Here is a 26,249-nt window from a genome sequence, read left to right as displayed (position 1 = left end):
AAAAAAAAAAAAAAAAAAAAAAAAAAAAAAAAAAAACAAATAAATAGAAAAAATTTTTATTTTCCTTTTGAAAAACGAGGATCATAGAATATACGTGGACCTAGAGGCCCAATTTTGTTTTTGCTTTCAAAATCACAAATGTTCTCAGTTTATGCTGAACTGTAGGTGACGTCTTTCGATGTCTGGATGTCTTTCGACCGATTTGTCCCATTTTCAAAAACAAATTTGCATAGCAAAACTTTCACGGTTCGTAACTTTCACGACCGAAATTATTCAAAATTTTACTCTGATCAACAATGTGTAAGCTTCTGGCTAGGATCTCTACAGTCTGCTCTTTCCGCAAGTTGAATCAACTTGTTGAAAGAATGAATAATGCAGCGAACATAATACCACACATCGCAACGTTTTGCTTATAAAAACAAGCAGGTCGTGAAGCTTTAAAAGGTTCGATCTAATCTCAATATAATTGGTTTCTTACTGTTACCCAGTACTGTTTCATTTTACATAGTAAAACTCAGGTTGCATTCATGTTTTCCCTCCATTGTGGCCAATCTCGACTTTCACGATAGCTTACATATCTGTCCATACTTCAATATTAATACTTCATACAAATATTTCTTCCTCTCGCAATCGTCTGCTTTTCAATTAACTCCTTTTATACGCATAAGCAGTTGCGTGCATGTACGTACATATCCCTGCATTTGATAAGCAATATGCCTCTTCGTTGCCATTGCTGACTTCATAAGCAAGACAATAATAGATTGCTATGTGCTTTCGTTAACACAATAAACAAGTACGTGTGTGATGGTAGCAAAAAAAAAAAAAAAAAAAAAAAAAAAAAATTTTTTTCTTTCTTTCGATTTTATTTTGTCCAAAACTGAGTGTACCCAGTGTTGTTGTACCCATCGGTTTCTGTACGTTACACGGTACAAGCTATCGAAACGTCAGCGTTACGCGAAATGGGCGAAATATCATTTAAAATGCATTATTAACGAACATGTAGTCATGCATTAACGTACTTAACAATCTAACTTATGTTAATAACACGCTGTTGATAAAGTTGCGCATTTTTTTGTTCTTATGTAATATTTAATTTAAGTCTAATATCTTAATTCATTTAATATACATAAGTATTTACGGAGAGATAATAAGAAGGAGAGCGTTAGAGGCAGCAAAGTATCAAATATAAATCAACAGTAAATTATGAGGGAGAAAAAACACTTTCTATCATCAACATCATCATCATCATCATCATCATCATCATTGTTATTACCGTCATCGTAATAAAATGTGTGTTATGTGTGTAATGGCATGAAACTAATAGAAAACATGGAGTAATAGTTTTTTTTTATTTTTTTTTTTCATATTTTTTTCTTCTTCCTTTTTTGCAAAAAAAAACTAAAAAAAAGTAAAAAAACAAACACTTTCAGTCTATTGATTTTTTTCCTCTTTATAGAAATCTAATAATACGCTTTTATGTAATTTTACTCGATAGTGTTCTTTTTGCTGCCTTAGTTAGCTACTGTTGCGTACAAAAGAAGGAGCAAAAGAAAAGACCGTAAGATAAAGTGTAAAGTGATGATTTACGATTTGCTTATAATAGCATTTTGCATTTGCTCTCCTTCTTCTTCTTCTTCTTCTTCTTTTTTATGTTTTAACTTTTATTTACCGACTTACAAGTATTATCAATTGATAAATTATTTTAATGTTAAGCTAATCGATGGATTATTCGCATCCACATATCTGTTCGGCAGCAAAAAGAATGAATGATAACACAAAACGCTTATCACTTATTCGCTTTTGTTTTTTTAACTTAAGTTCCCTTTTGCCTTTCGTATCGTTTGCTATATCAGAATTAAATTTAAGTAAACATTTTTTTTTTCGTTTTTTCTTCTTTTTATGATGCTCGCTGCCGTTTCTGCCGTGGTAATCTCGGTTTATAACGGAAAAGGCGGAAGCAATAAAAAAGCATCTTATCTTATCAGTGAGTGCCTTAATAAACAAAAATCTTATATACGGCTATATCGAAATAATCGGCCAAAGTTGCACAGGCTGTGTCGTGTTGTGCGGGGAATTTCCACTCGATATCCATCATATAGTCATGCTGGTTAACAACAATTGATTAAGCAAGTTATTCGGCTCGCAAAGAAAATAATTTTTTTTTCTTCCTCTTTTTTTAATACACTGCAAGACTTAATGCAAGGGTAGATTAAGCTTATGAGAATGTATTATGTAACATACCAAAGAGCTTGGAACAGATCTATCTTTTGTTACAAAAAAAAAAAAAAAAAAAAAAAAAAAAAAAAAACAGATTAAGTTCTTGAATCGACTTAAGTAACTAGCTAGGATAGGATCAAAGTAATACAAAACTCCGCAAGTGCCATTATCTGGATTATTGCAAAAGCCAAATTTTCGTAATTAACTTTGTTGTTTGTCTGCCTGTTCATTTTATGTGCCAAAGCGGCCACTTGGTTTTAATTTCGTCAGCTGACATATTGTCGCCCAACGATGGAACCCATTCCAAATGGCTGGGTCTTATTTGGAAAAACCTATTCTATGGATAACATTGCCCGCTTTTCAGCGAACTTTAATAAGAAAAAAAAAAAAAAAAAAAAAAAAGAAAAGAAAAATAATATTTTGACGGATTAGATGATTATATAGGAAATTTCGATGATATGCGTCCAGTGTTTGTTTCTTTTCTCACAGAAACCTTCTTACAAACGGTACGTATATATGGTGAAAAGTTGTAATAAATTGTAGTATTTCATGCCGGATAATTTCGATCTGCAAATTAGTGAGTTGATAATTAAATTACCTGTGGTAATTGTGTGGGTTGGACTATTAAGGTCTGTTTGTGGACTCCCTTCACCATAACCAAGGATAAGTTAATTTTTCATATAACAAGGTGTAAGAAAGAAGAGTACTGGACTGCAAAGAATTGTACTGGACTAGATTGTTGCAGTTCTCCTTGTTTTTATCGTTTACCTCTTTGTGCCTAATAAAGTTGTAAAGTGATGTCTATCAGTTGTGTGTCATAAAGGAAAAGGAAGTAAAAGAATCTAATGAGATCTCAATGAATGGATTTCATTCTTAATGCAAATCGTATATATATCGACTCTCATTGGCAAATTTATAAAAATTCTTAAGTAAGAGATATACGATACATCGGTCAATAGTTGCCAAATTTCACTTTGAAAGTTCCACGTTATTCATCAACAGATTTTCTTCCTTAGAAGTCGTCAGAGTGTAACCAGTTAAGCTTGTCATTGTAGTGCAGATCTGTGTAGACGCCGTTAGCGCCCATTTTCAATTGCCATTTTAAATAAATCGGATTGGCATTAGATACGGGGAAAAAAGTTCGTGGTGTTCTTCCACAAAATGCGAATTCACTAAATGCATTGCCTATTATGTCATCATAAGAGAATCTTTGGACTTCTTAGTGAAAAACTGAAGAACGCGTAGACGCACTTTCAAGAAACTGCTGAGTGAAAACTTCGCACGAATCTTTGATAAGTCAGTGTAAAGAAAGTTTCGTATGTTTACAGGTATATGTTATTCTATTCAAAGAATATAGGGAATATCGTACTGTTGTACTTTGCCATAATTTTCAAGGAACGGGTGTTTTTTAAATTATAATTTAGCTGACTTTTCGGACACAGGATCATTGCCAATATGTTGCTTGGATGACTTTGCACACTTGATGGCAGAAAAAACAAAAAACGATCGCAAGCATATAATATAAATTTTATTTTCCTTGTGTTTCTGCTTGGATGTAAGAGGTCAAGAACCGTTTAGGAGAAGGGAGGAATAAATGACTCTTTTATTGTGCACAAGTAAATCTTTAAACGCCGCCTTCCATAACTACTATAGTAGCTTAGTAGAATAGAAAAATACAAATACATATATACATAGATACACATATATCAAACGTATATATAATTTCATAAAAAAAAAATAAAAAAAATCGAAAAAAAAAGAAATTAAGAAAATTTCGCTCTCACTTGCCTAACTAAACAGAGCGTAATAAATAGGAGGACTGTCATTATTATTATTATTATTATTATTAAATCAATTATAATTACAAAGGTTCGACAATTGCATATAATTTACGTTTTATTTCTCTTACTTACTACGAATTTCATTCATTCATTTATTTATTTATTTTGCAACTCATTTTCACAAGTTGCACAGTTCAATGTACAAGAAAATTATTTGCATTGCAATAACACTTTCTAAAAAATGGAACAACTCGATTTCCTCTATTTCCATTCATAGAAAGCTATTACGTTCGAACCAAACAAAAAAAAAAAAGAAAAAAAAAAGATAAGTTAGTAAAAAAATAGGAAAACAGGAAATTAAATTTTCTCGCTACTTAGCGTTCTTAAGTACTGTAGATACATCATCGAGCACGACAACCACTAAAAAGTGTAATGTATCATAAGCATGAACCGAATGATCGATCGATACTTCGCGGCTGCTATAAAGACTTATAGAAGAGAAATAATTTCAAGAGAAATATTTCGGAAGCGCAGATCGCAGAAGCATTCGTTCGGCTGCGTTTTAAATAGAATTTCATTTCATGCACGTAAATGTGGAATTGTCAAGCCAGACTTTGTGTCAATGTCAGAGAGAGAGAGAGAGAGAGAGACAGATAGATAGAGAGAGAGAGATAGAGAGAGAGAGATAGACAGAGATAGAGAGAGAGAGAGAGAGATAGATAGATAGAGAGAGAGAGATAGAGAGAGAGTTTTCTGCAAACGATCTCAACAAATGCTCTATTATTAGAGAAATGTTGCCCTTAAGTATTAATTATTATGGTAAAGGTAGAGCAGTTAGTTAGTTAGTTGCCTGCTTAAGTTACAAATGCTTGCATTAAAGTGTTATGTGTTTTGACTTTTGTAGTTTTAGGGTGTAAATGCCCTGCAGTTAGACGCCATAAAGTGATGATTCAACATAAATAAAAAACATTCACACTAAAAACAAGTATTTATTTTTTATTTTTTTTTTTTATTTTTTTTTATTATTTTTTTGTATTCTCCCAACGATGACACACATTTCAGTTTTCATGCATACGCAAAGAGAGACAAACAGACAGACAGACAGACAGACAGACAGACAGGCAGACAGACAGATAGATAGACAGACAGACAATTTATGTGAATACATGCACCTAGTTAGGTAGATGTTATGTTATATAAGTGCTGTTTTGCTTTCTCCGTTCACAAAATGTAAGAGAGAAACAAAAAAAAAAAAAAACAATAACAACAACAACAACAGCAACAGCAACAGCAACAACACACACACACACACACACACACCACAATATGATTATTATTTTTATATTTTTTTGTTTTTGTTTTTTGTTTTTTAACGAATCACAACCTATTTGAGACATATGATGAATGTTTCTGTTAGTTTTTTTTAAAACAAATTCGCATATATTCAGAGAATCGTTATATTTAAAGGGCTGAATAGTGAAACTACTCGTATCTATGTTGTTATAAATAAAGCTAGAAACGAGCTTATATTTCCGCTTTTTAGTCTAGACGTTGAAGTGAGCTACAGCGATGTAACTGGAAACGTTCTTTTGATTATTTAAAAGACAAACTTGTGCAATAACGAGCAAGAACTCTAGACTAAAGTTATAATTAAAATGTTGCAAACGCTTGTATTTCCGAATATCAAACTCCGTACATTTCGTTGCCTTAGAAATCATAAATCAAAGAAATGCGATACCAGCGCACTATAGCATATAGTAAGAGTCACTAACAAACTGCATTGCAGAAGACAGCCATACCCTTACGATATCATCGATAGTAAATTAAACCAAAAACAAGTGAAATTTCAAAAATAAATGTTTATAGTATGCGCCGTCAATTGCTTTAGCAGGTTGCGGAAATTTAATTTCGCCAAAAAGTGGCCGATTACCTTGGAGACATGAATGTTCATCGCTGTTGAGGTTGACGCGTATGATGTAATTACGTATAACTAGTTTTACGCAAAACATTTTTAAGTCAAACATTGTGCGGCCAATCACAAGTTGAAAAATAATTTTTTGCTCAAGTTTTCGAAGCAGAATTGCACACGTTGAAGACTCCCTTTTGTCTTCTTCTCGTATCAATTTGCCATCGTATTTGAAATTCAGTTCCGCATACCTTGTCTACCTATCCTTGATGGCTTCTGCGTCTAACCTCAGAGGGTACAATTTCGAAATACTACATGCAACGATCCACTTGACTTTTTTTTTTATTTTTTTACTTTTTTTTTTTTTTTTAATTCGGTAATGAAATAAACCTTTTATACAATAGCATATGCTATGTGAATAGCTTGAAGTCATACGCTTTGAAGAACTCCAAAAAAAAATCTACTAACGTTTGAATGAGTTCGCATGAACTAAACGTAAGAGTTTGCTACATTTGCAATACTTTAATGTAGACTTCTTAAAGCACATAGCACGATAGAAAACTGTTTACATGTATATGTGACGGTCTCTTACCTTTGCTATACTGAAAGAACTGAAGAACACAAAATTCTTCAACGCACTTCACATGAAAATTTTCGAGTTTAATTCTAGTTCGCGAGAATTGTTCTTCAGATATATATAATATATATACATACATACATACATATAAATATTCTTCAAGTGAAAATGATTCGTAAAAATATGTTGAATCTATAAGCGTTTCGAAGGCATTCCCCATTTCGTCTCCACATCACTGATCACATGGGGACAACGAACTTCAATCCATACTGACTTATCGTCAATTTATTTGTTAGAAAGGCACTACAGTTGGAGACAGCCGACCATTAGACACCTCGCACGATTTCGTCTAATAAAAATTCTTTATTTATTTTCCCAAAAACAGGGAACTCTTGTATGACATAGGCGCCAAGTAATATATATATATATATATATATATGATCAAAATTTGGAGAAATTGCTATTTTGGATCGGTTTCCATCATTACATGTTGTTGTAAATTTAAGGCATTTTGCCATATCAAGATTTTTTTCTTTTTTTTGTGAAGGAAGGCATTCGAAAATTTACCCAAGCCGTAGAAAATTCTACACATCAATTATATAATATGCCGTTATTTGCCGCATATTTTTGTTAGAAAATTTTAAAAAAGTTTGCAATTTTTTCATATCGAGAGTTATTGATAAGATCGCTTTACGCGGAGAGTGATCGTAGGGAACGTGTAGCAAATTTCAATCCTCGCCGATTGTGGCAAACAGACAGACGGAAAGAAGGATAAGATTAAATTGATACATAAAATGAACCCGAATCGATTCGTATAATAAAGAGACGATCGATGTTAATCACATTCGCACAAACCTAATATATTGCTTGCAGGACAAGCGGTGTAGGGTCTCTAAATGCACGAGAGTTATCTACAACTTCCACTAAAAATGGGGTTTATAACGTGGACAAGAGCTTTTCAATTGTACTAAGATTTATGACAATTAACTTTAAAGGTCAATGCATATAATTTGTTTAAGTAATGATGCGTACAATTCGTTCGTTAAGCATAGTAATGATAAAAATACGTGAAATATTTGTTCATCAGAATCCAATCAATCAAATAAAGTGTGATAGCCCGCGTGAATTGGAAATATTTTACGCAAACTTATGTGAAAGATATCATAATACTTACGTATTTGTTGGACTTCGCGGCGAATGACTCCCATCGGGCTGTCGAATAAATTTAGCAATTTTGAAAATAGAAGAAAAAACTTATTACGATTGTGTCATTTTTATTCATCTTTTATTTATTTATTTATTTATTTATTTATTTATTTATTTATAGCATAGAAGACATAGTTCCGAAATCAAATTAAATGAAAACTACCCAGCAAGAAACTTATTATTACCATTGAAAGTCAATCGTGACTGTTCAATCTCGTAAAGAGTTTTGCATTTGATGAATGCGATGCTTTAAGATACATGCACACAACTTCATATGGATATCTATGTTCGATTTTCGATTAGTTTATGTAAATCTTGACAAAAACCTCGACTTAAATTATTATTTATTGCGCGCGTCTTTTCTGTCCGGTGACGCTCGCCTATCATCTTCGAAACCATTTGCATCGCAATATTTGCGATTTCACAAATTACAAAATTAAATAAACTTTTGCATGGATGAACTTAATATCCGATCAAGACTACATGTTCTGTGTGTGTGTGTGTGCGTATATTGATTAGAGAATTTTTAAGTTTGTTATGACCATATCTAGCTAACTTGTGAGTCATGAATAAAACAATTTTTTACAAATTTTTTATTCCAGCAGGTATCAGCTAAAAATGTTTCTTTTTTGTTTTGTTTTTTTTTTTTTTAATCTCAATTTGATATTCATTCGTAAATCGATTTTTCGAAGAGATGAACTCTTGGAAAAATTTTTCGGAAAATTGCCATTTGCATTTTTGTTTTTTTTGTTTTTGAACTCAACTTGACCAAAAAACACTTTGAAACCCAATGAAACCAGTAGATGATGTGTTCAGCTTTGACTTTGGCTTCGGCGAAGCATCGAAATTCATTGAAAAAATATATGTGTTAAGAAAACCTAAAAAAAAAATATCTACTTCTGATTAGAATAAGATGCCGATTCGGCTTAGCTACATTGATCGCTTCCATCCTTTGTCTCTTATTGAAAAACTGGCGATCAGAGGAATTGCAAGCGAGAGCGATCTCTTGCATAGACACTTTTTACTTAGTGCGAACAAATCAGTGTTTCCGAATTGGCATAATCCGTACGCAACCACGTCCTCTCAGCAAGTGCAGAGTGAATTAAACCTCATTGCAAACTTTACAGGCATATAACAGACATGAACCATACGAGTTATATAAATATTTCCTAAGACCTAAGCAGTTAAAGACATTTCACCTTTCCAATGTGTTTATCGTAAGTGATGAGTATTCAAAATTCAACTTATTCAGCGAATCTAATCTCTGTCTATCTCTGTTTTGCTACACTTTAATCAACGAACTTCAAAAGTACAACAAATTATTATTATTAAATTGAGAAACAAATTCACAATGTACCGGTAAAAATGCTCCTAGAAAACTGCTCACAACCAATCCATACTTTTATTTACGTCGTCTCCCACGAATTTTTGAACAAACTTATGTAAATCCTGAGTATAAAAAAAAGTTTTTTTTTTTTTTTCAAATTTTTTAAACAAATAAATGAAAATTTCGTTTTATAGCAATTTTTTCAAGTGAGGATTATAAATATAAAGCCTTGTGATATTTGAGAAAAGTTTATTGCACCGCCTAGTAAATATGCTTTTCAGTAAGTTTCGTTTTTTATATTAATTAAAATGTAGTGAGCATTTTCGCTACCTGAGAGCGTTCGTAGCGTGGAAATATTGAAACGTAATACGTTTAAAACTTGCCAAACAAGCAAGGCAGGCAATTATATACATATATATTTATGTAACTACTACTGCATACATTATTTCGCATTACTTCGTCTCTTTGTTACCTATCTTCGCCATAAAATATCAAAAATTAAATCTTTTTTTTTTTTTCGCCACGAAATAGCTTTTCTTGGATCCAAGTTAATTAATATGCGAAATGATTACTTTGAACTTCATTCCATCGTAATGTACTAGAAATTTGACCTTGTTACCATATAACGGATGGTTCTCGTAAGGAATCGATTTCAACAAGTTGTCCCAACTTATCCCAAATTTCGACATTGATTAAATGTTATCTAATACTAGCGTCTTTTATAAAGAAATATTAAATATTAAAAAATAGTTTTATAAAATGACTTTCTCAAAAGATGGTAGCGTTCATCCTTGAACCAAAACGTGGCAGCGTATCAAATTTTAAGAGAATATCTCCAAAATTTGCAACGTATTGTACGGTCGAATGGAAAAGTAAATAGGTAGACATAAGAGAGATAAATGGACAGATAGACAGATGTGCAAATATCTAAATGTTAAATAATTCTGAACTAACTGATAGAGTAAGAGATTGATCTAAATCAAATTTTTCTGGGTTGTTACACACCCCCTTGCATACACCTTCAGGTAATAAAAAAAAAAAATAAATAAAATAAAATAAAAAAAAAAAAAAAACATTTTCCCGCATCTGTAATGGAAGAGGCTCTGCGCCATGCAGTATAGGAGATGCAAACGTGAAAATTAATCATTTTACCTACATCTCTATATCTAGAAACTCGTGCAGAGGTTTAAAGTTTGCGTGATCGATCGGCAAGTTTTTGAATAAAAAAGCTCGAATGGAGACGAAAACTATTTGGTCTAACTTACTGAAAAAACTTTAGATGGTTCTATAGAGAATGTCGTTTCAAAGATACCGCAAAGAATGAATGAAATGATGAATGAAAAAATGAAAGTCGTTCAAGTTATGCCAGGCGCCGTTTCCAAAAATCATGTGCTTGAACATAAACGCACAGACTTTTACATTGCTGGTAGAAGTATTGAAACTTTTGGAATCGTTCCCCTCATACGTAATCAAAATATCCATTAGGAGAGCTGCAAGTGGCAAGACATTAGACTGAAACATCCCGTCGTGTTGTTGGCAAAGAGTACGAAATTTTTAAGGGAAAACTTTTTTGCGAGTATTGAACGTTTTCGTCCATTTACTAAAAGGTTCGAAGCTACTCTTCAAAATTTACATTGGCGTTAGCCCTTACAACCTTAATATATCCTTATCCCAAACGGGAAGGGGTAAGTAAATGGCTCAAGATTCGTGACCTTTTTTTCACAATATTCATTCATCTTGAATCTTGAATTTATAGTAAGTATTAGAATCTTATGCCTAACTTAAGCCTAATGATGGCAGCCTTTGCAGATCACCTTACTTGTGTTCATATTAAGCCTGAAGTGGCTACGCGTTTCAAACGGGCATTTCTCTTTGTTAAGAGGGAGGAGAGCGAGCATGTGAACTTTAGTAAAATATTTGATGCCATTTTCCATAATTATGTCGTGTCTGGCGATTGTGTTCTTTGTAACTTTTGCTACGTTGTACGGGGAACAAATTATTTCCCGTAACTGAATTGCTCAGCATTATATTGCTTTAATAACATTATATATATATGTACTTTGTCAGACTGTTTTCAATTCCCCGGAATTTGCGTTCAACTTCTATTATATTTTGTCCGTTTTCACCTTTATTGAGATCACCTTCACACTCACGCAGTGAGTCTACGTGGGATGGCAATTTAAGTAGCTTCCCAGCTATTTGACGTTTGGTTAGTGAGGTATTGCAATACTATCGATCGTTGCTGCATGGAGCACCCGTCTCGGAGCCATAGCTCTGTTATGATAATATGGCTCTGAATTTGCTTTGCGGCGATGATGTGGTTTCGCTGTCTGCTTGTCATTGCTATATCATCTGCGAAAGTAAGTGTGCGCGTAAGATAATGGATAGAATCTTCTGTATGCAATAGCTAAAGAGTTGGTCTTAAAGTGCTTGCTTTGTGAGCTTTGCCTACCTACTGAGATCTTACTGGCGCTCGATACACAACCATCAACTTGTCTAGCAAATGAATGACCAGTAAAGTAATTTCCTAACAAAGCCTGTGTTACATAGTAATTTATGATAAATTGTATGTACGTATGTAAGAGTCAGCATTGCATTGTTACGCATGCATTGCACTAAGTATTTAGCGTACTTTGGATAGTAAAATTTATAACAAAGAGAAGAGGAGATGCAAAAGCGCCATAGCTTAGTTAGTTAAAGCACACAAGAGATTGTGGGTTCGAATCTCGCCGGGGCGTTTCTTCTCAACTATTTATAGTGTCTTGTGTAGTGCCTTCTCAAGTAATTTTGGATTTTTCCAAAAGTAATAATTTGCCGACAAAGTTGTTTGATTCCTTTGACCGCCATTTTTATGAAGATAATGAAAGAAATGTTAAGCGTAAGCGTTTGAAAAGAAAACTTCTAAACACTCTACTGACATTATTGAGATTTGACACTTTTTTTAAAATGCTAAGCGGAAAGATTTGCATTCGAATTTATTTAAAAAGAAAATTTAATTGACTTTTGCAAGTATGCGAGAATCGCATAGCGACAAGAGCTTGTTGTTTAGCTAAACGCTTCTCCTTAATTAAAATCAAGTTCGTTGTACTGTTCAGTTTGTGGTTTTTATCGAGAAAACAGAAATTTCTGTAATAATGGGCAATAAAAGAGTTTCCGGATAATTTGCATATAAGAGAAATTATCAGAAATTATTTTAAAAGGAATACATTTTAACGACATATTTTTATATTCTCTACGTCGAGTCATGCATCGTATGTCATGCTTTGTTTTTCTAATGTTAATTATTTTTAATATATTACAGTAAATATAAAAGTTTTTAGCTTGAGTGCATATCGTTTTACATCTTTTAAAGCTATTTACTAATAAAACATGTAATCTAACGCCCATTTAACCATTTAATGATGCTTATGTTAAAGCACATCTAACACGCTTTATACTTTAGTTTTAATCTCTCCGTATCTCACTCTCCTTGTCTCGGTGTATTACTCTTCGGCACTTCTCTTTTCATTAGAACATTAAATAAACGCAATACGAGTATATAAAATTTAAAACAAAAAAAAAAAAAAAAAAAAAAAAAAAAAAGTAAACATAAGTGATTATTATCCAACACGCAAATACACCCACTTTTAAAAATTCTCCAACAAACACTTCACTGGAAAATGTGCCCTATGCTTGCTGGTGCTTGTTTATCATTAATGTCAAATTGTCTGTATAGCAATCTGTAGAGCTGTAGTTAAAACTACTATGCAACAGCAACAACAACAACACCAACAACTACAAAAAGTTGCAAATTGAAGAACATTTTCGAAAAAAAAGAGAAATAAAAAAATAAAATAAAAAGCAAGAAGAAGAAGAAAAAGCAAAAAAAAAAAAAAAGCATTTTCTCTAAACACATTGACATAGAACAGTACACAATTTTTGTATGCAAATTTAACAGAGAGGAGGTCACCCAGAGAATATCTTGCTATGGAAGGGTGATTATAAAAAAAAAAAAAAAAAAAATTTTTATTCATACAACTATATATATATATGTATATGAAAGCAGCTAACTAAGTAGGTCATCTGCATAGTAAATTTGTGGAAAATTTGAACGGAAGCTAGTAATTCATGGCATGCCTAAAACTAAAAGCATGTGTTCATCATATTCATATACGTGCAGTTATGAATGAATGCCGAGTTAGAGATAAATGACAATTTAATTGTTCCTAAAGAATTTGTTTAAAATATGATTCACGAATCAGCGAATTTCATTACGAGAATGCGTTTCATTTTTTCTATTTTGTTGCCCTTTTGTTGCCCCTTTGTTTGGCTAATTAATGCTTGTAACTTGCATCTAAGCCGGATGCTAAAGCATTTTAAATTCGTAATCGTTAGCTTCAACTTGTTCAAATCCAATAAAACTTTCTCTTGCACGTGATAGTGCTGTGATACTGCTGTTCTATTTGTTGTTGTTGCTGCTTGCAGTTATCATTTTATCAATTATTTATATGGATCCGTTCAAATAAATCCCCAAGGCTATACATGCTTGTATATTCATTCGCCATTTGTTTTATTTTTTTCTTTCAATTTTATGAAATCAAGTGCAATAGAAAATATTAAAATTAAAAATTTTCTATCAATCGCTAAAAGAATGGCAATGCATTGCAACTTAATCCTCGTCTTTGTAACACGTACCAATTGATATCAAAGTATTTAAATTTTATATTGCAACTATTCCTTAGCCCGCTTATTAAACTATGTCCGTGTATCGTGCATATTCAACCTGAAAATTTTTTAATTTTTGAAATTTCAGTCTCTGTGAGGACAGATAGATCTTGAATTACTTGAATTGAAATCTAGTCCAGCGAAAGATTTAAATTTTCCCTAATATAATCATGAGACAAGGTATCGATCATATCAAGGTAAAAAGGTTATCTTTGTTTTTGCGCTTTGTATACGCTTTAATAGCGAATCTTATTTACCCACTATCACTTATTTATTGTAAGCACATCAGCTAATGATCATCTTCGAGGTTAATTTTCAACACATTGAGTACTCATTTAGTCTCATTTAGTACGCTATTAACCAAAATATTTGTAATTTTCATCTTCTTAACAATTAAAGTCGTGTTTGAAAGCGAATTAACATTATGTGGATGTTTAACTTGGAGTCGTCGTCGACATAGAAGCCATGAATCACTCTTTAGGTTTCTGGTCTAGGGCGGAAGCTGGGATATATTGAAGAATGCCCAGATGGATAGATAAAAGAACGAATTGAGACATAAGCGAAATAACGCACAGCTCAATGCCTGGTTGGACAGACGGACAGATAAACAGCGTTCGGTCAATTTTTTCATGTTTTAGGCAAAGAAAAGAAAAAAATAAAAAAATGCTTGAATTGCTTATCGCTGTCTTGATTTGTTTACCGTAGGGGATGAATACTAAATGTATTTGCAGTTTACTTACATTCGTTTGGGATCCCTAGGCTAATGCCTATATCGGACTAGTCTTCATTTTGATAAGCAAATTAATATCTAATTGAACAGTAGGATCTTATTACTCGAAGAGTCTGCTGTAAGTAGTACTTTAGCCACAATACGTAAATATTTTCATAAGCAGAACGAGTATCAAAGCAATCGGTCTGAGCTTAATATTTTTTAAAACTTTTTATATTTTTGTTAATATTTGTTGTATTTTTTGCTTTTTTTCTATTTTAATTTGTTTTTTATTTTATGTGCATTTTTTATCTCAACTCCAGTATTGCATGTTCATTGCATAGCTCGTATTATTCCTCTAGCAATCTCTACAATTTATACACAATATAGAATATTTTTGTTCAAAAAAAAAAAGACAGAGAGAGAGAGAGGGGTAAAAAGGCTCAATTTTTTTAAATTTTGTTTGGAAATCTTTGCTCTATTTCGACATTTTTTCAACATTTTTAAGTATCAGAGCAACAAAGATACTGTCATAATTCGCCAGTGGCGAATTTTCTATTCGTTTCAATGTTTTCAGTCAAAGTATTAACTGCGATCAAAACAAGCTAATAAGATATTGAAAATTGACATAAAAACCAGATAAAAACTATGTAAAAGCACCCTCTAGGAGTTATTGTTTTTGAAAATATTTATAAAAGACTTAAAGTATCGGGGAGGAAAAGCAAAAGTTGCTTTTAGTTGCTCGTAGTAAGCACATTTTCTTTTCAATGTCGACAACTTGTCCATGGCCTATCTGTTACGAAAGGGGAGGAAGAGTCGTCGGTTTCAATTGTCTAAATAAAAGAGAACTATTTGTGCATTAGTTTGAGAAATTCCTGCTAAAAAATGAAAATTAATCATTCTATATACCTTGTAAGCACGTAAAAAAAAGAAGAAGATAAAAATTGGAATTTAAACGAAAACACAAACCTGTAAAGAGAATAAGTGGGAGAATGTGTAAAGATGAATTAAGTGCAGCAAGCTATTGGTGGGCACTAATGGAAATCTTAGAAGATGCGAATTATTTCTCAACAAAAATGTATATATAAGAAAAAAAAGTTGATTGTTTTTTAATATGACCAAATCGATCAGGAGATGTCCCGTATTTATGCAACACCAGAAAGAAGTGAGGAAAGAGAAAGGGATAAGGTGGTGGCCACGTTCTGATGGATGGATGGATGGTCAGTCAGTAAATATTACGTCTTTAACGATTGAGTAATAAATGTACGACCAAAGCACGTTCTGCCGCACTTGATAGTCGCATTACTTATCGTATAACAAAAAAAGTTAAGATCTCTTAAAGAATTGAATATAGTCTCCATTGCGTAATTATGCCTTTAAGTGGTAATGCCACACCACCAAAGTTATTTAAGTGATATCTAAGTTTTGCTTTCGCGCCTAACAAGTCGAAGGCGTGCTATGTAGGCGTGTATATCTTGAACCCTTAGCGAAGAACTTCACCTAACACTTTTGCCCTTTTAAGGGTCAACTGTAAGTTTAACATCTCACGGAATATTGCATGAGGGAAATATGTGTAATTTTTATTTTTTTTTTTAGACCAAAGTTGGTCAATAGCGCTGACTCGACATACGAATTTATTACTCAAAATGTGAACCGAGTTAGTCGATTTTGCGGAAACGTTCACCTTATAAAGGTTCTTAAGCCTTTTAAGTCTATATATGACGAAATTTTATTTGATGGCACTGCTCCTGCCCAACGCAAGTAATTGAATTTTGCTTTCATTCGATTTATAATTCGTGGGCCAACTTAAGCCGGGATAATTAACAAATCCATTGTGGCAGATGTTTTCATTTAATATTCACCTAATTTTGGAAATATCGGCATTTTTAGGCCTTGGGTGGTACTCAATTTCATCATACTGCCGATAGAATCGTTCACGACATTTACATGTATAGAGTTTAAAATTCAATTTTCTACAACGTATTGTTCGTCAGGTTTTCATTTCGTTGCATAATATATTTACAGGTGTTTTCTATTTATAACTGAATTGAATTTCATTTTAGCAGTTGTTGTTGTTTTGGCTAAAATTTACCATTTGCATTCCTTTAATATATTTTCCTTCAATTCTCGTTCGTTAGTTTCATTTTCTTTCCATATTATTTTACTTCTATTATTTACTCTTAATATTATAAAAGAATCCGAAACCATTTGTCTCACAGCATTATGTAAATGTCATCCGAAATTGTGATTTCACAATTCAACAATACCATGAAAAGATATGAACATGAACATATGCATGGACCGACTTGTAATAATATGTGAAAATATTTAATATAAAAAAGAAAATTAAAAAAAAAAAAAAACAAAAACAAATCCATTCATTAAAATGTTTTAATTTAACGGGCAGCCAACGAAACAAGTAAGAAACTTATGCTTGGCCTGTGACGAATCTCGCATACCCATCCCCATTAAAATCTTTAGCTCGCCATGTTTTTGCGCTTAGCTATAAAAAAAAAGGTGAATGGCATATGGCGTTTGCATATATATATCTTCCACCCTGTTGTTCCCCAAAATTAAAGCTTTGGCTTTTTTCCAGATAACTGATTTCATTCGCTAGAGTCGTTATTAGAGTCGAAGCAACAGTGTACTTTGCATAGGTTTCCCTTAATCGCTTGACCATGCGCCCTATGTAATATTAAGTGAGAAAATTGTGTTTTATTTTTTTTTTAAAGAGTTTACCGATAGTTTGATTAATGTATGATGAAAATTGTCTAAAGAAATTTTATGTAAAATTGTATGTTTAATGGCGATAAAACTTATTCCGGTAACTTTCATAATGACTGTAAATAAATGCTTGGGCCATTTAAGAGTGTAATGTCCAAGAAATCATTGTTTTTCGAAGACAGTTAACTTAGCTCTCTCTCCAAGTTCTACTTTTTTGATATCCACGTCGATGTGTCGATGTTAAGAAAAAATTAATTCATCACATCGCAGAGTCCACAAGTATTGGAAGTCGCATATCTTTAAGCAGATAATATATATTTCTTGATTTAAAGAAAGTACAAAATAATTTTAAGCATTCGGTCCCGTTCGCCTTCGCATGAAATCTAAAAAAAAGTGAAAATTTATTCACTTTTAACTTTATGTGGGCATGGCCATTTTTGCACCGAACTAGTACAGTTTCTCGTAGAAAATTTTATCCTACTACCTACTACACCCTACTACTAAACTGTAAGTAATGAGCAGATACCCATAGATGTTTGCTTGGAAAAGTGAGGTTGCGTGCAGCATGAACTTTAACGCAAGCGTGTACTCCCTACCAATTTGGACCATTTTCATTGCTAATCTGCGCGCAGAAACTTTCAATGTTTCTAAAAAGTTTCGCATCGCTATTTTCATTGTTACGCCCAGGATCAACGCACACAACACATATACGCTGACGGACAGACATGACTTAGTCGATTCAGTATTTTATGCTGATCAACTATGCATATACTTGTTGCGACCAGGAGAGTGTCAACAACGCACACCACACAAACAAGACGTCGGGACAGACATAGCTTACTCGATTCAGCATGTCATGCTGATCAACTATGTATCTACTTAAAAAGGGTCCTTGAAACTTTCTCTAAGGTGTTGTAAAGTTTCGGACAAAACCAGTATGCCCCCTATTCTTTGGTCGTGGTGGTGGTGGTGGTGGTGGGCATAAAAAAATTTGATTGGACGACAACTATCCAAATATCCTTAAAAAGAAAAAATTATTCAATCGCCTTAGGCGAAACACAGCACAACATTTGTACAACTGTCACTCGCATTTATGTAAACACACAGGCGCGCCCACCCATACACAAACACACACACACACACACATCCACACACACACACAAACATACACACGCAAGAATGAATAAACTATGTGAAGATTTTATTATATTTTATGCTTTTTATATACAATTTAAAAGCGCAAATTTATTCAATTATGTGCAGGATGAAAGAAAATGCGACCTTGAGGAATAATGAAACCTTTTACAGATTTCTCTCCTCTATGCTTTTATTTTCATTTTAACATAAACAATAGAATGAAAATGTTCTTTTCTTTAGTTGCCTTACTTTCTTGCTCTTTAGTACGCACGCTCAGAGACAGAATAATGTATTCAAAGGCGCTCCCTGCTAAACCGCTTTAAGCGAATTTTTATTTTTATTTATTTCGTTTTCGTTTTCTTTTTTTTTTTTTGTTTTTTTTTGTTTGTCTTTGCTTTCAAAAGTAAGATAAAAGAGAATTTCTATTTTAACTTTTACAATCATTCTTCTTTGAAGAAAAGGCTTATATGAAAAGTGGTATGAATTTGTAAATAGTTGCTTCTAATTTTGCTTTTGAGATTGATTTATAAAATGGTTTCGGACGAAGCTTTCGAAAGTGACGATATTGGGAAATATTAGAACGATACTAAGCTTTCGAAGAAAAGCTTCGAAAGCGTGTATTGTCCCAAGCATACGTACGACACTGTCAAGCAATACGATGCCGTACATAGCTTGATTGAGAAACGTATATGTCACGACATAAGCAGAGAAAATTCAAATCTGACATGAACATTGGAAGTAGTTGCAAACGGATTGACTTTGAAAATGGACTAAATCGGTCAAACGAAATGCCCACAGCACAATGTTATGCAAAAACATTTTAGTTATTTTGAAAATATTGGTTTCAGAAAGAATGACAAAACCTATCGGCGATTAAACGAATTAAAATTAATCAATCAAGAAAATCTTACGCCCTATGCCACAGAATTGTTGTCGGAAAATATAAGCTGAAATTTGAAGTGAATCGATCAAAATACAGTTACACTATAAGTACGACCGCCTCCAAAACGCAGGTTGAAGACAAACGCGGTTGAAGTTTCTATACTCTACATTACTGGAGGGCCAAGACTATATTAAATTGGTATGAATGTCTGCAACGACCGGAAGGACTTGAGAAGAACGCATCTTTTATTATACTGGCTGATTTAGAGTCACTTCTGCATCGATCTAAGCTAGCGTGTTTGTCCGTCTGCCCGTTCATATATCTTGTTTTCTTGTGTTCAACCTACAAATCGCAATTTTTGACAAAGACATGTCTAGGACCAAAGATTAATGCTATACCAAATGGTTCGGATCGAAACATTTTTTTTGAGCTCTATCCATATAACACCTCATCATTTGGATATTGCGTACAATGTCTACTCTAAATAAATGAAATCATCTCTAAAGAAAGTTAGTAACAACAATTGTTGTACAATGGGACCAAAGACTGTGGTGGCTGTATGCCAAAAGTCTTGATGTAGTCAATTTTCAGCGTAAAGATATTCGACTGCGTAGAGCGAAATTCGCTGTGGAAATAATCACAGTTCTAATCTGGAATGCCCTACCATTCTTGTTGTTATTACGCCTTTCAATTAATACCGGTCTCAATAGATGAGTTATTGCTTGTTCGAACGGTGCTTCCATTCTCTTGATGACACCGCAATATGAGTTCTTTTGTAAGGGGCATCAAAACACCGTTTGTCCGTTTTGCATCTAATTCATATTCTGTATAAACGATGAGAGAGAAGTAATGACTATTGTTGGACAATGGATTTGAAATAGAACAAAGCAATTTCTAATGCCGTTTTATTACACAAACACACAATGTCAATTACTATGTTGAGATAATAGAGAAATGACTTGGCTGCAGTGTGCTCTTCTTCTAAACCTATTTTTTTTTTTTTTTTTTTTTTTTTTGACATTTCATTTTGTGCTTTTTGTGCATTGTCATTGGAGTGCTTTACTATGAGCACCGATCGGGAATACCAAATTCGATAGAAAGTCACAAATACTTGATGCTATTACAAGAAAAGAAATTCACAATCACTTGCGCGTAATGAACGGCAATTATGGTAACGTCAGTAAAAAAAAAAAAGATCGCGTGAATAAAAAATTAAAATTCATATAATCACTTGGTTTCTTCGCTTAAGATTTGTAATATTATTTATTTTCTTTTACTTATTTCAACAGTTTCAGTTAGTCGGAGACTAAGCAATTTATAATCTGGCAGCTGCAATTTAGTTTTCTAAGTGATATAACAAAACCAGTGTTACATCTGCAAGTTCTCATCTAGAATATATCATAAAAAATCCGTTATTTAATATATGCGTAGAGTTTTATGTAATATGTTAAAATAAAATTAAAATTCTCTTTACATGCATACGTGGTTTTTCATCTTTTTCTTCTTTTTTTTTTATTTTTTTTTTTTCTTTTTTTGCATATAAACAGTCATAAATGATTGTAAAATCTTTTCATTTTAGTTTTCAGTGGCAAAAAGCAAGATGTGATAATTTTAATATCAAACGTGCAGAAACGTGATTATTTTCTTAAATGAATAGACTGCTTTAACAATCCAATTAAGGCACTTGACGTATGAGTAACATACGTTCGAAAGTTATAGCATACGCTACAGGGTAAGCACATAACATTTGCTCTTCTCTTACACACTATGGCTGTTACATGATGCAGCAATAAAAGAATCATAAATAGAATACTTTAATAACGAGCATGAATGCTTGCTATTGCACTAAGCACTCGCTGTTCTCGCTACTATTTTCTAATGTATGCATATATGTACGTACATATTACGAATTGTTAATATTGTTCGTTAATATTCGTTCGCTATGGAAGAAAAAAAAAAATGAAAAAAACCAAAAGAAAAAATGCATAATGCACTAAACTACGGTTTGGATCAAATCAATTAAATCATTTTAATTGAAAAATAATTAAATTAAATGCAAAATACCCTAAATAAAAATGACAAATATTACAAAAAACAAAAAAAAAACTCTATATTCGAAACAATTCCATTTTTCAATTGCAATCAAATTGCTAGGCATTTGCTGTGTAAAGGATTTAAAAAAGAGAAAGCAGATTAAAATAACAAATCTCTAATGTAAAACCATAAGTCCGCATAATATATACAAATATAAATAATATATGCATATATATCATGTCTCTAAAACTCGAAATCCAAAAAGCATATATATTGTACTTAGAATAATATAGAAGCCAAATAGAAACGTTGAATTAACTGACATAAATAAGTGTATGTTTGCCGCATATACTTATACACATATATATGTACATATATTATATATATATATATATATATATATAGAAGAAAATTTACTGCAGATAGTAATGAAATAGAGAGAAAATTATTATTTTTATTTTTTTTATATATATATTTATTATTTTTTTTTTTTTTTTTTTTTTTTTTTGTTTTCAAAGAAAATAAACTCTATGAATTTATATGATTTTTAAAATAAACATAACATACAAATTAAAACAACAAGCAAATCTTTTAATTAATTTCTGAATATGTACTCAAGCATATATATCACTCATATTTATGCAAATGAAAAGGCAAAATGTCAAAATGATACGCACTCAAAACATAAAATACGAGTATACATAAGTAAGTAAGTATTCTATCTATATATATATATATATATATATATATGCTTAGGTGAAAACAAATATAATTTGTTTTTTATTTTTAACTTATAAAATAAATAATAACTGATAGGTGTGAGATGGATGACTTTTGGGACACGTCAATGCAAACAGAAGACGATCATTACTCAATATTATGGCGACAATAATCAATGAGATATTTTGCAAAATAAATTTGTAAAGCTTGTATGAATGAAGAATGTATTTAAGATCCTCGCTGAAAGACTTGGAAGAAGTAAAACAAAAAAAAAACAAAAAAAAACGAATCCAATTTTATGAAGACTTTCAGCAACACCGCTACACTTCAAACATACGTTTGACATTGTAAAAATCTTTAGACACCATGACGGCATATAATTAGCCATTCCATATTACGATCTGGGCGTGTTCGTTAATATAAAATTGTAATTCCGTAACAGCCACGGCCTGATCTATGCCTTAGTTGGTTGTGTATATAACCGTTATTGAGATGCCAATTAATCGCAAGTCTTCAAGTGTTGTGTATATGCCAAAAAAAAAAAAAAAAACAAAAACAAAAACAAAAACCGGTGAATTTTGAATGAAATGACTTTTCCGAAATTTAATGTCATCGCATTCAAAGTGTTACCCTTCCGACGCAATGTAACGGCTTTTTACAATTCTCGAAACAGTCCGGCAAGTCTTCTTTCAGGACGACCTTAAATGCTATCTTCGATTCGCTTTTTTATACTCATCATCAAGTCTAAGGGGTATTCCTTTTGAAAGTTGGCAAAAACACGTGTAACCTTGCACCGATTGAATGCAGTGAATGATGTGAAACTCTACATAAATTTCGAGGACGATGCTTTCATGAAAAGCCATAAAAAAATAATTCAAAGAAAATGAAAAATTCAACTTATTTTCGGATCAGATCGGTATATATTGGCTAAAAAGCTTCAAAATTGTTGCTAGATTTCTCTCTTTTAAGACAACATAAAAGATCATGAAAAATTGATCATTCGCCCAGCAAAATGCTTCTTTGCTTAAACAACACTTACAACAACAATTGCTGTCGTTCCTGAACTTAATTCATTTGCATCTCTGGCAGTGTTTTCGAATTTTTAGCAAATTCAGTTTAAAAAATTAAATCCTTTCCGTAAACACATGAACGTAAATGCATTTTCTATTTAATCATATTAATGGGTTTATTCAACTGATAATTGTAATTAATAAATCAATTTTGATAAACTTCAATGATCCAGATAAATAAATAAAATAACTTCTAAACTATTTGTTATTTTAATTCAGTTCAGTTCATTTCATGTTTCGCCAATGTAATCATGTATTTACATTTCTTTCATCCTTTTTTTTTTTTTTTTGTTTTCTTGCTTGTAAAACATTCATAAAATTCGATAAATATTTTTGAATAGAATGATGCACAGCAAACAATATCCTTTGTAAGTGCGCAAAATTTTCCATCCAAGCATGGGAAAAGAGAACGAATAAATTTATAAAAATTGTATATTGTTTTTTTTTTTTTTTTTTTTTATTCAGTTTAGTGTAACGCTAATATTTGAAATCGCAAAAAAAAAAAAAATTAAATCATTTCGCTGCACTTGTATTGACGATACGATGTGACAAATTCATCAATAAATCTTATATTATTGCTATGTGATTTAACTTAAGTTTCTTTATAAATTTCTTCTTAATATGGATTAAGATTTACTGTCTTCCAAATAGTTTCTACTTATATTAGCTACACTTCTCCCAAGGTAAAAATAAATAAATGAAACTTATTTTCATTTCATAACTAATGCCATTGTATATACGACAATGTAGTACGAAAGTACATTATCGGTTTAAGAACTAATACGATTTACGCAACAAAGACTCTATCAAGCATTAATATCAGATTGATATTCCACGTATTTGTATATATATTTTTCTTTGAAATCGTCTCATTTTCTATACATTTCATAGAAAGGTGAGGATATATAGTCAGTCTGTTAAAACGTTTGCGACATTGCAGAAGAAAGTTCAAGTTTGTTCAGTTAAAAAACTCTGAATTCATGTAACAATGTTCGTGTGTCTCTTTGTGTAATGTCTATGGTAATCATTCTTTCGGCTGTATAATCAGGAGATCTCAGTTGCAAATTTGGAAAAAGCTTGAAATTTATTTGCAGGCAGCTTGGTACTGCATATGAGATAAATCGGTCAAAGGACACGTCTGCAGTGCCGCACAAAACGGAGAACAATTCTTCTTAATGGGCTTTTTCCGGTGCCAAGAAAGAGTGCGGGTGGAGAGCAGAGGGATTGGAAGCCAATACTGTATTCCATCAAGGTGTCACCATAAGAAGCACGCTAATTGCAACCACCCTACGCGAAATGATGTCACTCGCCGCGTGGGTGGGGGGTGGGGGTGAAGCTTTAGCGCGTAGGCGCCATCGATGGCGAATCGCACATGCAGTTAGCACGGACCAATAGTATCCTTCAAAGATTTCTAGCTACAGCTCGCATAGCGTAAACAAAAGGACACACACACACACACACACATACACAGTCAGTGCAGTCAGTCCCCGCGCTCAAATACCTGGGAGTGATAATTGATCACCGCCTCAACTTCAGGCGGCACATCGACTACGTGGCGAAGAAAACGGCAGGCATCCAGACGGCATTGGCAAGGATTATGCCAAACGTGGGCGGTCTGAAAGCAGCTAGAAGAAAGGTCATAGCCACTGTGGTGACGTCAATCATTATGTACGCGAGCCCAGTATGGGCGGGTGCATTGACTGTAAAGGCGGCACTCCGAAAATTGGCGGCGATATATCGCCTCAGTGCCCTGAGGCAGATTTGCGCATTCCGAACCGTGTCGGAGGAGGCGGCGCTACTGCTGGCTGGCAATCTGCCAGTCGACATCCTGGCCGATGAGATGAGCCGCATCTACCAACGGCGTCGCGCCAACGATCTCTCCTCGCTAGTTATAAGAGGCGAGGAACGGATGGTCTCGCTAAGGATTTGGCAATCGAGGTGGGAAAGAACGACCAAAGGAAGGTGGACGTTCGTTCTTATCCCTAACATAAGACGTTGGGTCGACAGACGGCATGGAGAAGTAAACTATTACTTAACCCAGCTTCTGACTGGCCATGGCTGTTTCCGGAAATATCTACACAGATTCGGGCATGACAGTTCGCCTAACTGCCCGGTATGTGAGGATATGGAGGAGGACGCAGAACACGTAATGTTCTACTGCAGCAGGTTCGAGAATGGGCGGCCTCAAGTGCCACCTAACGAGATAACAAGCGCAATGGTTGGCAGTCCAGCAGCCTGGAACGCCGTAGACGCATTCGCCAGCAATACTCTCGTGGAGTTGCGGCGGTTGGAGAGGCAACGGGTGGAGAGCAGCGGGAGTGGAAGCCGACAGTGCATTCCACTGAGGTCCCACCATCAGGAGCGTGCTAGCGACAACCAGCCCCCGCGAAGTAATACCTAACGGTGGTCCCGCGGGGGAGAGTGGCAGACGAAGTGTGTGTGTGGGGGTAGTTTTTAGTACGTATGCGACAGGGATGGCGAATCGTGCATGCTGCTACTAAGACCCAGCAGTATCTTTCGAAGATTTTCTACCTCCAGCTCACAGAGCAAAACAAAAAAAAAAAAAAAAACACATACACACACACACATACACATCCACACATTAAAGGTATGAAAATCGTGAATATTAAAGAAAAGATGCAATTACACGAGCTTTGCTTATAAAGAAGTAAATAATGTATATACATATGTACACATATGTAGAGGTAAATAAAACACGGTATCGATTGGGATTGGGATCGAATTTTTTTTTTTTTAATATTGCTTGAATCTAACCATCATTTGTGTAATACAATGCATGCATAGTTGTGCAGCGTATAGAAATTGTTAACAAAATTATTACGAGAACAATGCACTGACGGTTACGTTTCGTGGATGTGGGATGAAAATCATATTTGATTAAATGGCTTCGCTAATAAGAAATGTTGCCCTTTTAGCGAAAAGAAAATACATCTGTTGTTTTAAAAAGACAAAAAAAAAAAAAAAAAAAATTTACCTTAGGATGTGATTTGTGGATTAAAAGCATCAACAACAATCTGATGTTTCGAAGAATTTTTTATACAACCTTTGTCAACTTTAGACATTTCTATTTTCGCAAGTATATATGGCATACGGTATATACTACTTACGCTCGCATATATATACGCATATATATTCTGCTCTAGCGCAAAGGAAATCGTCGAATATACGTATACATACATGCGTTTATGTATATAGCTTCCGGATATAATTTCATGTTTTAAGTAAACATTAAA

The 26,249-nt window shown here is 33.2% G+C and overlaps 1 protein-coding gene across 3 annotated transcripts in view; it reads right to left on the bottom strand.

Annotated features, from left to right (window-relative positions):
* The window catches only part of LOC119638523, a 216,257-nt gene that overhangs the window by 101,881 nt on the left and 88,127 nt on the right, over positions 1-26,249 (bottom strand). For 2 of the 3 annotated variants that reach the window (XM_038035385.1, XM_038035395.1), the window contains exon 2: positions 7,656-7,693. The exons of the other annotated variant lie outside the window; for it this stretch is intronic. The gene's annotated coding sequence lies outside the window, so the exon portion shown is untranslated. The remainder of the gene's footprint in view (positions 1-7,655; positions 7,694-26,249) is intronic. 3 annotated transcript variants of the gene reach the window in all.

Source organism: Glossina fuscipes, unplaced genomic scaffold (genome assembly GCF_014805625.2).
Source record: "Glossina fuscipes isolate IAEA_lab_2018 unplaced genomic scaffold, Yale_Gfus_2 0, whole genome shotgun sequence".
NCBI lineage: Eukaryota > Metazoa > Arthropoda > Insecta > Diptera > Glossinidae > Glossina > Glossina fuscipes.
Note: the sequence above shows the minus strand (reverse complement) of the source record. Positions and strands in the feature narration are given on the sequence as shown.